General features: G+C 39.0%; 1 pseudogene; it reads left to right on the top strand.

Moving 5' to 3' along the window:
• Positions 1 to 1,802: 1,802 nt before the first annotated feature.
• On the top strand, positions 1,803 to 8,186 carry LOC137255926 (uncharacterized; annotated as a pseudogene).
• Positions 8,187 to 8,864: the final 678 nt, after the last annotated feature.

Genomic DNA, 8,864 nt, shown 5'->3' with positions numbered 1-8,864 from the left:
AGGTGAGTTTTCGCCGTATTTGGTGATCCATGATTTTGGCGTGAAATTGCGGAGGTAGCTGTTTTCGATGATTCGTGGAGTATAACTTTTGAAATAATGATCCGATTGTGGCCATTTATGGCTCGTTTTGTAGGGAAATCATCTAGCGTTCGATCCGTTGGCCTCGACGTTGCCTTAAAAATATTTTACGCGGTGACATGTAACTTTGATCGAACAGGGGGTGGTTTCTTCGTTACATCCCTTTCCTTTTATATAGTACTAGGGTATGGTCTATACACATATATGTCTTTCGAGCGCTGTTTCTAAGCGATACAAGTCCCTGTGGCTGAAGGGTCCAGATTTCATAAGCCACCTTACAGCCAATCAGAAACCAGCACGTTGACTTTACACGTCACATTGGCTGTAGTTGTTTGTTTAACGCGTCTCTCAACACCACGCACTTCTTAAGTTTCCTTCCGTGACATTAAACAAAGCCCGGTGTCAAAATAAGACATAAAGACCATAAGGAATTCGAAACTGGGCAAAATCATTTTTTGTACTGGTCGACCCATGTCCCCATTGAGATCGAAGACTCGGCCACAAATGAACATTAGTTTCAGTGACCCGATTATGAAACTCGGCCTCAGGGCGGTACGATACATGGGCAACATCCTTGAACAGCTGTTGAACTGAATCTCCCTTGTTCAAACAACTATACGTCCAAGTGACGACGGAATATGGTGTGGTAGCCTCGGTGATGAAAGCGTTGGGTCGTCACGCCGAATTCGAAGTCTCAGGTTCGAATCCCCCTCATGGGAACAATGTGTGGTTCTCCGTGATATTGCTGGATAGTTGCTAAAAGCGGCGTAAAACTATACTCGCTTACTCACTCCAAGTGAAAAGAATGAAGATGTAACATCACATTTTAATTGATGGGCTGCATTTTCAATCATAATTTTTTTTTATTGAATAGATAAAACGTTTTATTGCATATTTTCCTTAATTTTTCTAGACTCCAGATAAGAAATCAACTTATGTCACATCAGTGAAATATATTTCTACAAGCTGTGAAAGCTACTTGTCAGATGTGTGTATATTGGAATGGTGGTGAAGATTAAAGTGCCCAGTATCACTTGTTCATATGTTGGACGAAGGTTTAATGTGCTGATAATTCAAGCCTGTTTTAGCGATGGAATTTGCATTAATTGAGCTGAGGTTCTTGAGAGGCATTTAGAAGTTGGTATTTAAGTAAATGGCAAATAGTATGGTTGACAACTTATGAAGATGTGGTTCAGTAACCCCGAATATTAAAGCCCGGCCTTAGTATGTATTGTGGGATATATTGTTACATATTTTTATAGTTCCGTGTTCAGAATACGAAGTTCCTCGTTTAATTGGTGTATTACACAATTTTAAGCCGTGGGTTAAGCCGAGGGAAATTTTAGATACGGACTAACAACAATTTCGTAAATCACAATCATAAATACCAAAACACAACATATGGCGCAGTTTATATAGATTAAATCATTTCTCTTTCGTGCTACCCCCACTCCAGAATATATCACGCCCTGTGTAATCTTTTAATCTTTGTGAGCTTTACTAGATTAAGCCAGTTGTGTTTTGCAGTAACTGTTTGAAATACACAAAACGAAAGTTTGTTGTGTTTTCCCAAATCGCTGATGCAACCAGTCTGTCCCATGTTTACATCCCACGTAACGTCATAGGCTATTTTTAACCAAGGCTTGCATCAGGCACAACAGCCAATGAGAAACCAGCTCTCGCAAGTCAGCAGTCGATTTTAACCAATGCAGTTTGACCACATCAGCACTTGCATCTAAGCCATGGAAGAGTCTAGACGTTGAAAATGAGTTGACAGTAACAAGTCGTTAAATCTACCCTTAGATGTTCAACCGATCCATTTCTGACCAAAGGATATTGTACCCCGACTACGAATAATGTCTCTGATAAACCCTAAAACTATCGTGATTACCACGATACCGGGCAAACAGCCTGCTTATCGATCCATGGCTCTTTCGGACAACATGGACGAAGAAGGGGCACCGAAGAAACGACGACGCTTGACACATTTGTCAGCCGAAGAAAAAATGTTGCGAAGGTAAGTGTCTACAGTCAGTTATTAGTGTATTTGTGACTATCAGATTTATACAGTTACTTTACGCTGGTCGGTATGGCCGATCATAAATTAGATTCCAAGTGGAGTATGCGTTTGATTACCGGCTGTCCTGTTGGCAAGCCGTGTGTCCACGTCACTGATTTTCTGGGACATATTGATAGAAATTGTTGTTTTTGAGGTTTTAAATATGTACTTCCAAAGTCAGCGTGCCATATGTTTATAAAAAAAACAACCAATAATAATATGTAGAAGGCAGTTTGCAAATACCAGGAATTTTATGTACAGAAGGGCGTGGCACTGAATGAGTAAAGCGTATTAACCCCCTGGATGCCACAGGGACATATATGTCCTTCCTCTACATACCTCACTTGGAAGTCAAAATTTTAAATATACCACGCATATATAAATACTACACAGTTTTGAATTCTGAGGAAAATTCCCAGTTTATTGATACCATCCACTATCATCTCAGACCAAGCTAAAGTGCTGAAAATCGCCTTTCAAAATAGGCTTCATCGTAAATGTCGCCATTTTTCAAACTGTACAGAATCGAGATTAACAGCGTTATTTGCAGTATGTTTTGAAATGTGAAAATCGGATAATTACTGGGAGTAATGAATTTCAAAAATAGTATATTAATGATCACTGATATCAAGTTTTCATGTAACCAGGAATGATAATTCTGAAACGTCACCGATGTACCCAGAATCGGTTGGGATGTTTTCGAAAATACACTTACACGAACGCCGAAGTGCGCTTTCCGCCATATTGGATAGTGTTTACAAAATCACGTTTCGAGAAGGCCGGTATTGAGAAGCCCATTACATCATGTATACTTCATAGTTAGCTGCGACAAATGCATCATTGAATTCCCCATATATCTTAGAATCAAATTACAAATGGTCTTTGTCACCAATACCAACTGTCTAGACAAAACGAAACGAAATATATTTAGTATGAAAACGAACGCTGTGCTCGAAAGACAGCGCTTGACTGAAATGTAAACAAAGAAAAATTCCAATTTTACACTGCGTAGCATTTTCGGAAATTTCCCAACACCCAGCCCTCTAATCATTGCTTACAAAGGCTCAATACGCTTAGTATATTCAGGGGAAGAGTATCGTGGCAAAAAATAGTAAATTGAAAATAGATACAATGAAATAATTTGGTAATTCATAAGAAACTGTCAAACTTTCAGTGCAGCGTGACGCCATGACTGACGCAAAATCACGCAGAACGACAACGGTACTTATCGGATTTTCTGGCTTGTTCCGTCATTTACAATGTAAACGATAAGAACATATCACAATACACAAATAGTCAGAATAATTCTGATTACTTACATCTCACATTTATATACAAAAGATCCCTGAATCAAGCAAAAAGTCGTCGCAAAATCCCGTGTACCCTTCTCAGCGAAGCCGCCATTTTGAAAGAAATCGGTCATCGGTAGTGATGTCATACGTGAACATTGTTGCACATATTAGGCAATTTCTTTGAGGTGAAGGTCGGTTGAACAAGAGTAAACACAATGCCCATACCATTCCGATTGCACTTATAGTATTGTGATGTATATTTTGCGCATCGTTCAGATATTTTTTCATGAAACTGATTTCAGTATCTACATATATCCATGTTCAACACCATATCATGTGTGGATATAAGGTATCCGTTTTTATTCTTTGAAAGCTTTTGATTGTTTGAATAATATCTACATGGGAAATTGACTCAGTAAGTGTATTCTACCACATTTTAAGCCCCTACACAAGTGTTGGAAGATCACACGTAGTCATTACTGCAACATGTGCTTTAGTTCACGTGATGTGCAATATTCAATACGTTGGGACAAATATTGCAGTTACATATGAACAGGTTCATAAACAGCGATTTACTTCCAACTTAGAAGTAAAACGGATAATATTAATGAAAATGATTTGTACATTTTATCAAATGTAGGGGCACACATACTACTGTTTAAAGGAATTGTCTTGTTCATTGTATTGGTTTGTGTCGTTTTTATAGACAAAACTATTATGAATATTAATTGACCAGGTGCGACTTTGTCAAAACGTTTCATGATTCATTATCATTGTTTTTCGATAATAAAGTCAATTCAAATGCGATTAAAATATATCTGATGGCAGAATGTCTAACTCAAACAATATTTATAAGGAAATTGTTAAAAATATATACATCAGGTCAAGTCTTAATTTCGACAAGCATTACGTCCATTTTCTAATACTTCTTTACTGAAAAAGCGATCTCTTTGTACCTTTCATTGCATACTTATGAAGGGAATTGATTTCATAATCATGAGAAGAAAAGTCTTTTTCCTAAATGAATACTCAATGAATATTCAGGTGTTGTGAAATTTTCATTTAAGCTAAATTGATGCTAGGCAGGTGCGCGTGTTGCTCACAATAAGATATGTAGTAAAACCGTGTAATTGTTGATATATTCAGGACACTATTTCAGTGATAAAACCATTCATTTTATATTTTGGCTAAAATATGTTGAATTCTGACACAGAAGCCGATATCTTTTACACATTGAATGGAAATTAGGTTAGATATATACTAATCAGCAACCAGAGTAGTCTTTTTCCGACGTCACAAAATGCACAAATCATGCTGTGACATCAACTAAAATGTCGCATTATTTTCAGTTATTTCATTACGTTTGAAAATGTGGCTGTTACTCCGTTAATAATGATGGAAAATTAATAAAAATACATATACACAAACAGGAGAATATGGGAATCTAAGAACTAAAATATGTATCGGATAGGGACATCCAAATCGCTATTGCCTGATTTTTGATGTTGTACACTTGCATCTTTTCTTACAAATTGTGAAACTACCAAAAGGTATCCTCTCACACTGGGGAAATTTGTATTGGAATAGTTTGGTTCACTGTGAACAAAACATCACGAAAATATACTGTCCATATCCACAGCAAATTCTCTCCATGTGATCGGAGTTACATTGACCTAATGTAAACCATAGCTGAGTTATGCCCCCTTATCTTTATACGTGCATGACCTCTCTGTCGACGTTTGACGTCATAGTAGAAAATCGATTTTTGACATTTATTGCGGGTCATTTTTGATTTTGTGAGTATTACCTTATGCATTAGCACATACATCCATTTCATATACACTTATGTCGTTCAGATGTCAAGCTGTATTTTCTTCGCTCACACTTTCCGTAAAGATGCCAAATTAAAAAAATCGTAGCAGAGTGCTTTTATTGGCGCACGATAAAAAACTGAGAAATTTACTGTTTTTGAACACACACAAAAATTTTGAACAACTTTTAGCAGTGTCTATTTCTCAAACCCCTGAGGTAGCCGCAATTATATTTATACCAACGGATAGGAAATCAAATATTCTACATGTCTGTGCAATTTCATAGCCGTACGCAGAACCTGGGCCACGGGATCGCAAATCTCGCACAACGTTCACTTTTCAAACTTTATGAAAATGTGCGCCTGAAAAAAAACTCGGCATCCAGGGGGTTAAGTGGACAAAAGCTCAGAAATGTTAACTCCTATCGTCATATCTTGCATCCGTGAATAAAATTTGAGTTTTTGTTTATTTTTATTATTATCTAACAATATTTAATACATATAAATAAACAGTAGATTAGTAGTAGATGTGTAGGGCCCCCATGTTCTTTGTACTGTTTGATGTTTTGATGTTTTTGATTTTGTATGATTTGTTTTGATACAGTGTATCATTGATATTTATCATTTTCTTTTCCAGGAAACTGAAAAACAGAGTAGCAGCACAAACAGCCCGTGACAGGAAGAAGGCACAAATGAGTGATCTTGAAATAAAGATTGCTAAGTTGGAAGCCGAAAATAAGAAATTGCTAACAGAAAATAAATTGCTGAAAACAAGTTCCACATCTCTTGTGAAGGAGAACACAGCGCTGAAGGAGCGCCTTGGACAGATAGCGCCATCTGTTAGTGCGTCGTGTGGGCGTGTGAGCAAGTCTGAACCCCCCAGGTCTGCAGCACCTGCTGATCCTCTGCCGAAGGAACAGATCCAGGCTCTCTCCCACATCCTCATGATGCACTACGCAGCATTCTCCCTCACTCTCAGGTAGGCTCATTAACTTCAGTTAGCCTAGAAAATCATGGTTAGAAATTGCCTTCAGCAACCCATGCTTGTCAACTAAGGCAACAGGTTCAGGTGGTTAGACTTTCTGGCTTTGTTATTGTGTTATAGTATATCATTTGTGTAGATGGGTGCTCATGCTGTTGTTCACTAGATGTTATGTTCTACACTAGATTGTTTTGACTGCCAGCATATGGTTGGAATGTTGCTGAGTGTGATGTTCAACAACAAATAAAGTCTTCCTGGTGTAATCCATTGTCAAATCCTCATTTAATGGGACCTTAGCAACCTTTGCTGGACGTATGTGGTGACATTAGAACTTATAGTCTAATTCAGGGGCATAGTTGGTGATGTAGATGATGTTGATTGTTCCTCATGATACAAATACTAAGGTTTTCTGGTTCAGTTTTGTGTACAGGTTATTGTCACATGGCAGGACTGTAACAGAGTCCAGAATGAAACAGCTAGCATCACACACCTATACCATACGACTATGAGGAAGATGAACACTAGTTGTTTTTCATGGCTGCGTATATTTTCCCTGTTCTAAGAAAAAAAACACAGCTGGTTACATTTGTCTTTATAGAGAATCTATTCCTGTGAAAGCAGAGGTTATCTTTACAATACATTGAGTACATGAACTTAACCTCATGCTTTAACTTGAATCCTTTTCAAAGCTGCTGTTCAACGCAACTCTCTCACTCTCACAGATGATTGGTGTCTGATTAAGCAATATTAAGCTATGTGCACTCCTCATACTTTAGAAATGGATAAGGTTTCGGGTAATGTCAGTGTGTAGTTACTTAGTGACATAATTATTATCTGTACACTTGTATGTCCCTCACTAATAGGAGGGTCATTAGGTTGCTGTTTAAGGATGGGTGTAATTTGTCCTTTTTACACAACCATTTGTCAATCCTTAAATGAAGATGAAGTGAATCGAACATTAACAATAATAGGTAACATCTCCCATCACAGCTGTTGTGTCATGTTCTTAATGCGTATATTCTACTTCACAGCCTGATGTTCTGCTTGGTCTGCTCGAACAACTCCAAGAAGAATCAGCAGGCATCAAGTCGCAAGAGAAAACAAGCACATCCAGCCCGCTGTCCATCTGTGCTGCCGGAACAGCCACGTCCAAGCGACCAGTGGTGGGGGCGTCACCAGCAGAGCTGGAATCCATCAATGAACTGATCAAGTTTGACCACATTTACTACAAGGTGGAACCCAGTGGCCAGACTGTAGCCAAGACCAGTCATGCTTCTCAGACAGCTATGGATGTGCCAGTGGCTGTGTCCCCAGTCTCATTTGTCAAAGAAGAGGTCAAACAGGAACCATCTGTTCCTATGACAACAAACAGTGGTAGTGATGCTAGTGTAGCAAAGGACATTCCAACCATTTGCATTGATGATAATTCAGGTATTGAGGATGAAACAGGACTGCAGCTTCTTGAGGATATCGAGAGCCTGCTTCAGTCTGAGGAACTGCTTGACTTTGCAGATCTGGATCCTGCAAGCTTGACTTCAGGGAGCGTGGAGATTGAGAAGGAAAATGATTGCAGCAAAACAAGAGGCCAGAAAAGGAAACACTCTGATTCAAGTAGCAACTCCAGGTCTCTAGACAATCTCTCAGTTGATGACCATCTGCAGGAATATTTCAGTGATTCAGGGATCAGTGATGTTCCATCTCCATCAAGTGACATGTCATCATCTCTTGGTGATGAATCATGGCATGAATCATTCTCAGAGCTCTTCCCGGATCTGCTGTAATGTGTGTGTGTGTATACCTAGAGTGTTCCGGCGTGTTCCAGAAGGACTCGGTAGAGCCTGGAGTTGTTGCCTTGTGGTCAGAGACACTTCTATGTGTTAGAGACAGCAGTGACTGGCCCTGTGTATATTGTTTTCATTTTCATTCACTCATCCCCTAATAAAGTGGAAGGAATTTGGGTTCCAATGATTTGTTGCTTGTTCTTTTTACCGCAGCCATTATGAAGGGAGAGGTACGAAAACATTTCTGAATACAATCAGATATGGCAAAGCGACAGATAACTCATTTTGAAAGAGCAGGGGTGAGAAATTAGATCATGGGAGCGTTTCTCACAGATGGACACAACCTCTACACAATACTCTTGAAGTCATTAGTGCAAATCACACACACAGACACATACGCGGTTGAATGAGGGTGATGCAGTTTGCTAGAAGTCGGTGTTTGCTTATTATCCTTGAGCTTCCCAACATGAGTAAAATTTGGGAAGCTGGACGATTTGATAGTTGCACAACTGGAACATATGCTGAACACGACATAATAACATCATAGTCACTCGCTCACACGCACCCGTGATACGACGTGGCTAACTTCAATTACTTGTGTTCGACATACACATTTACATCTTAAATAACACAAATAACGTAGTTCACGAAGCTTCCTCTTAATTATGTTCATCGACAATGACATACAGTGAGATCAGTTTTATTACCTTTACGAGGTGATCGTTTTCACTCGCTTTAGGCTTGAGGGCAATTTATTCTTGTGGGATTCAGGCTCCTCGGTAATGTGAAGCCTCTGCTGGTAGTTCGAATTCACGAACCGTCCCTCAGACTGTGAGGGGCGATGGGATAGCCGAAATGTCAA

This window comes from Haliotis asinina, chromosome 1, assembly GCF_037392515.1.
Source record: "Haliotis asinina isolate JCU_RB_2024 chromosome 1, JCU_Hal_asi_v2, whole genome shotgun sequence".
Taxonomy (NCBI): domain Eukaryota; kingdom Metazoa; phylum Mollusca; class Gastropoda; order Lepetellida; family Haliotidae; genus Haliotis; species Haliotis asinina.
The sequence above is the reverse complement of the archived record's forward strand: the minus strand, read 5'-3'. Positions and strand labels throughout refer to the sequence as shown.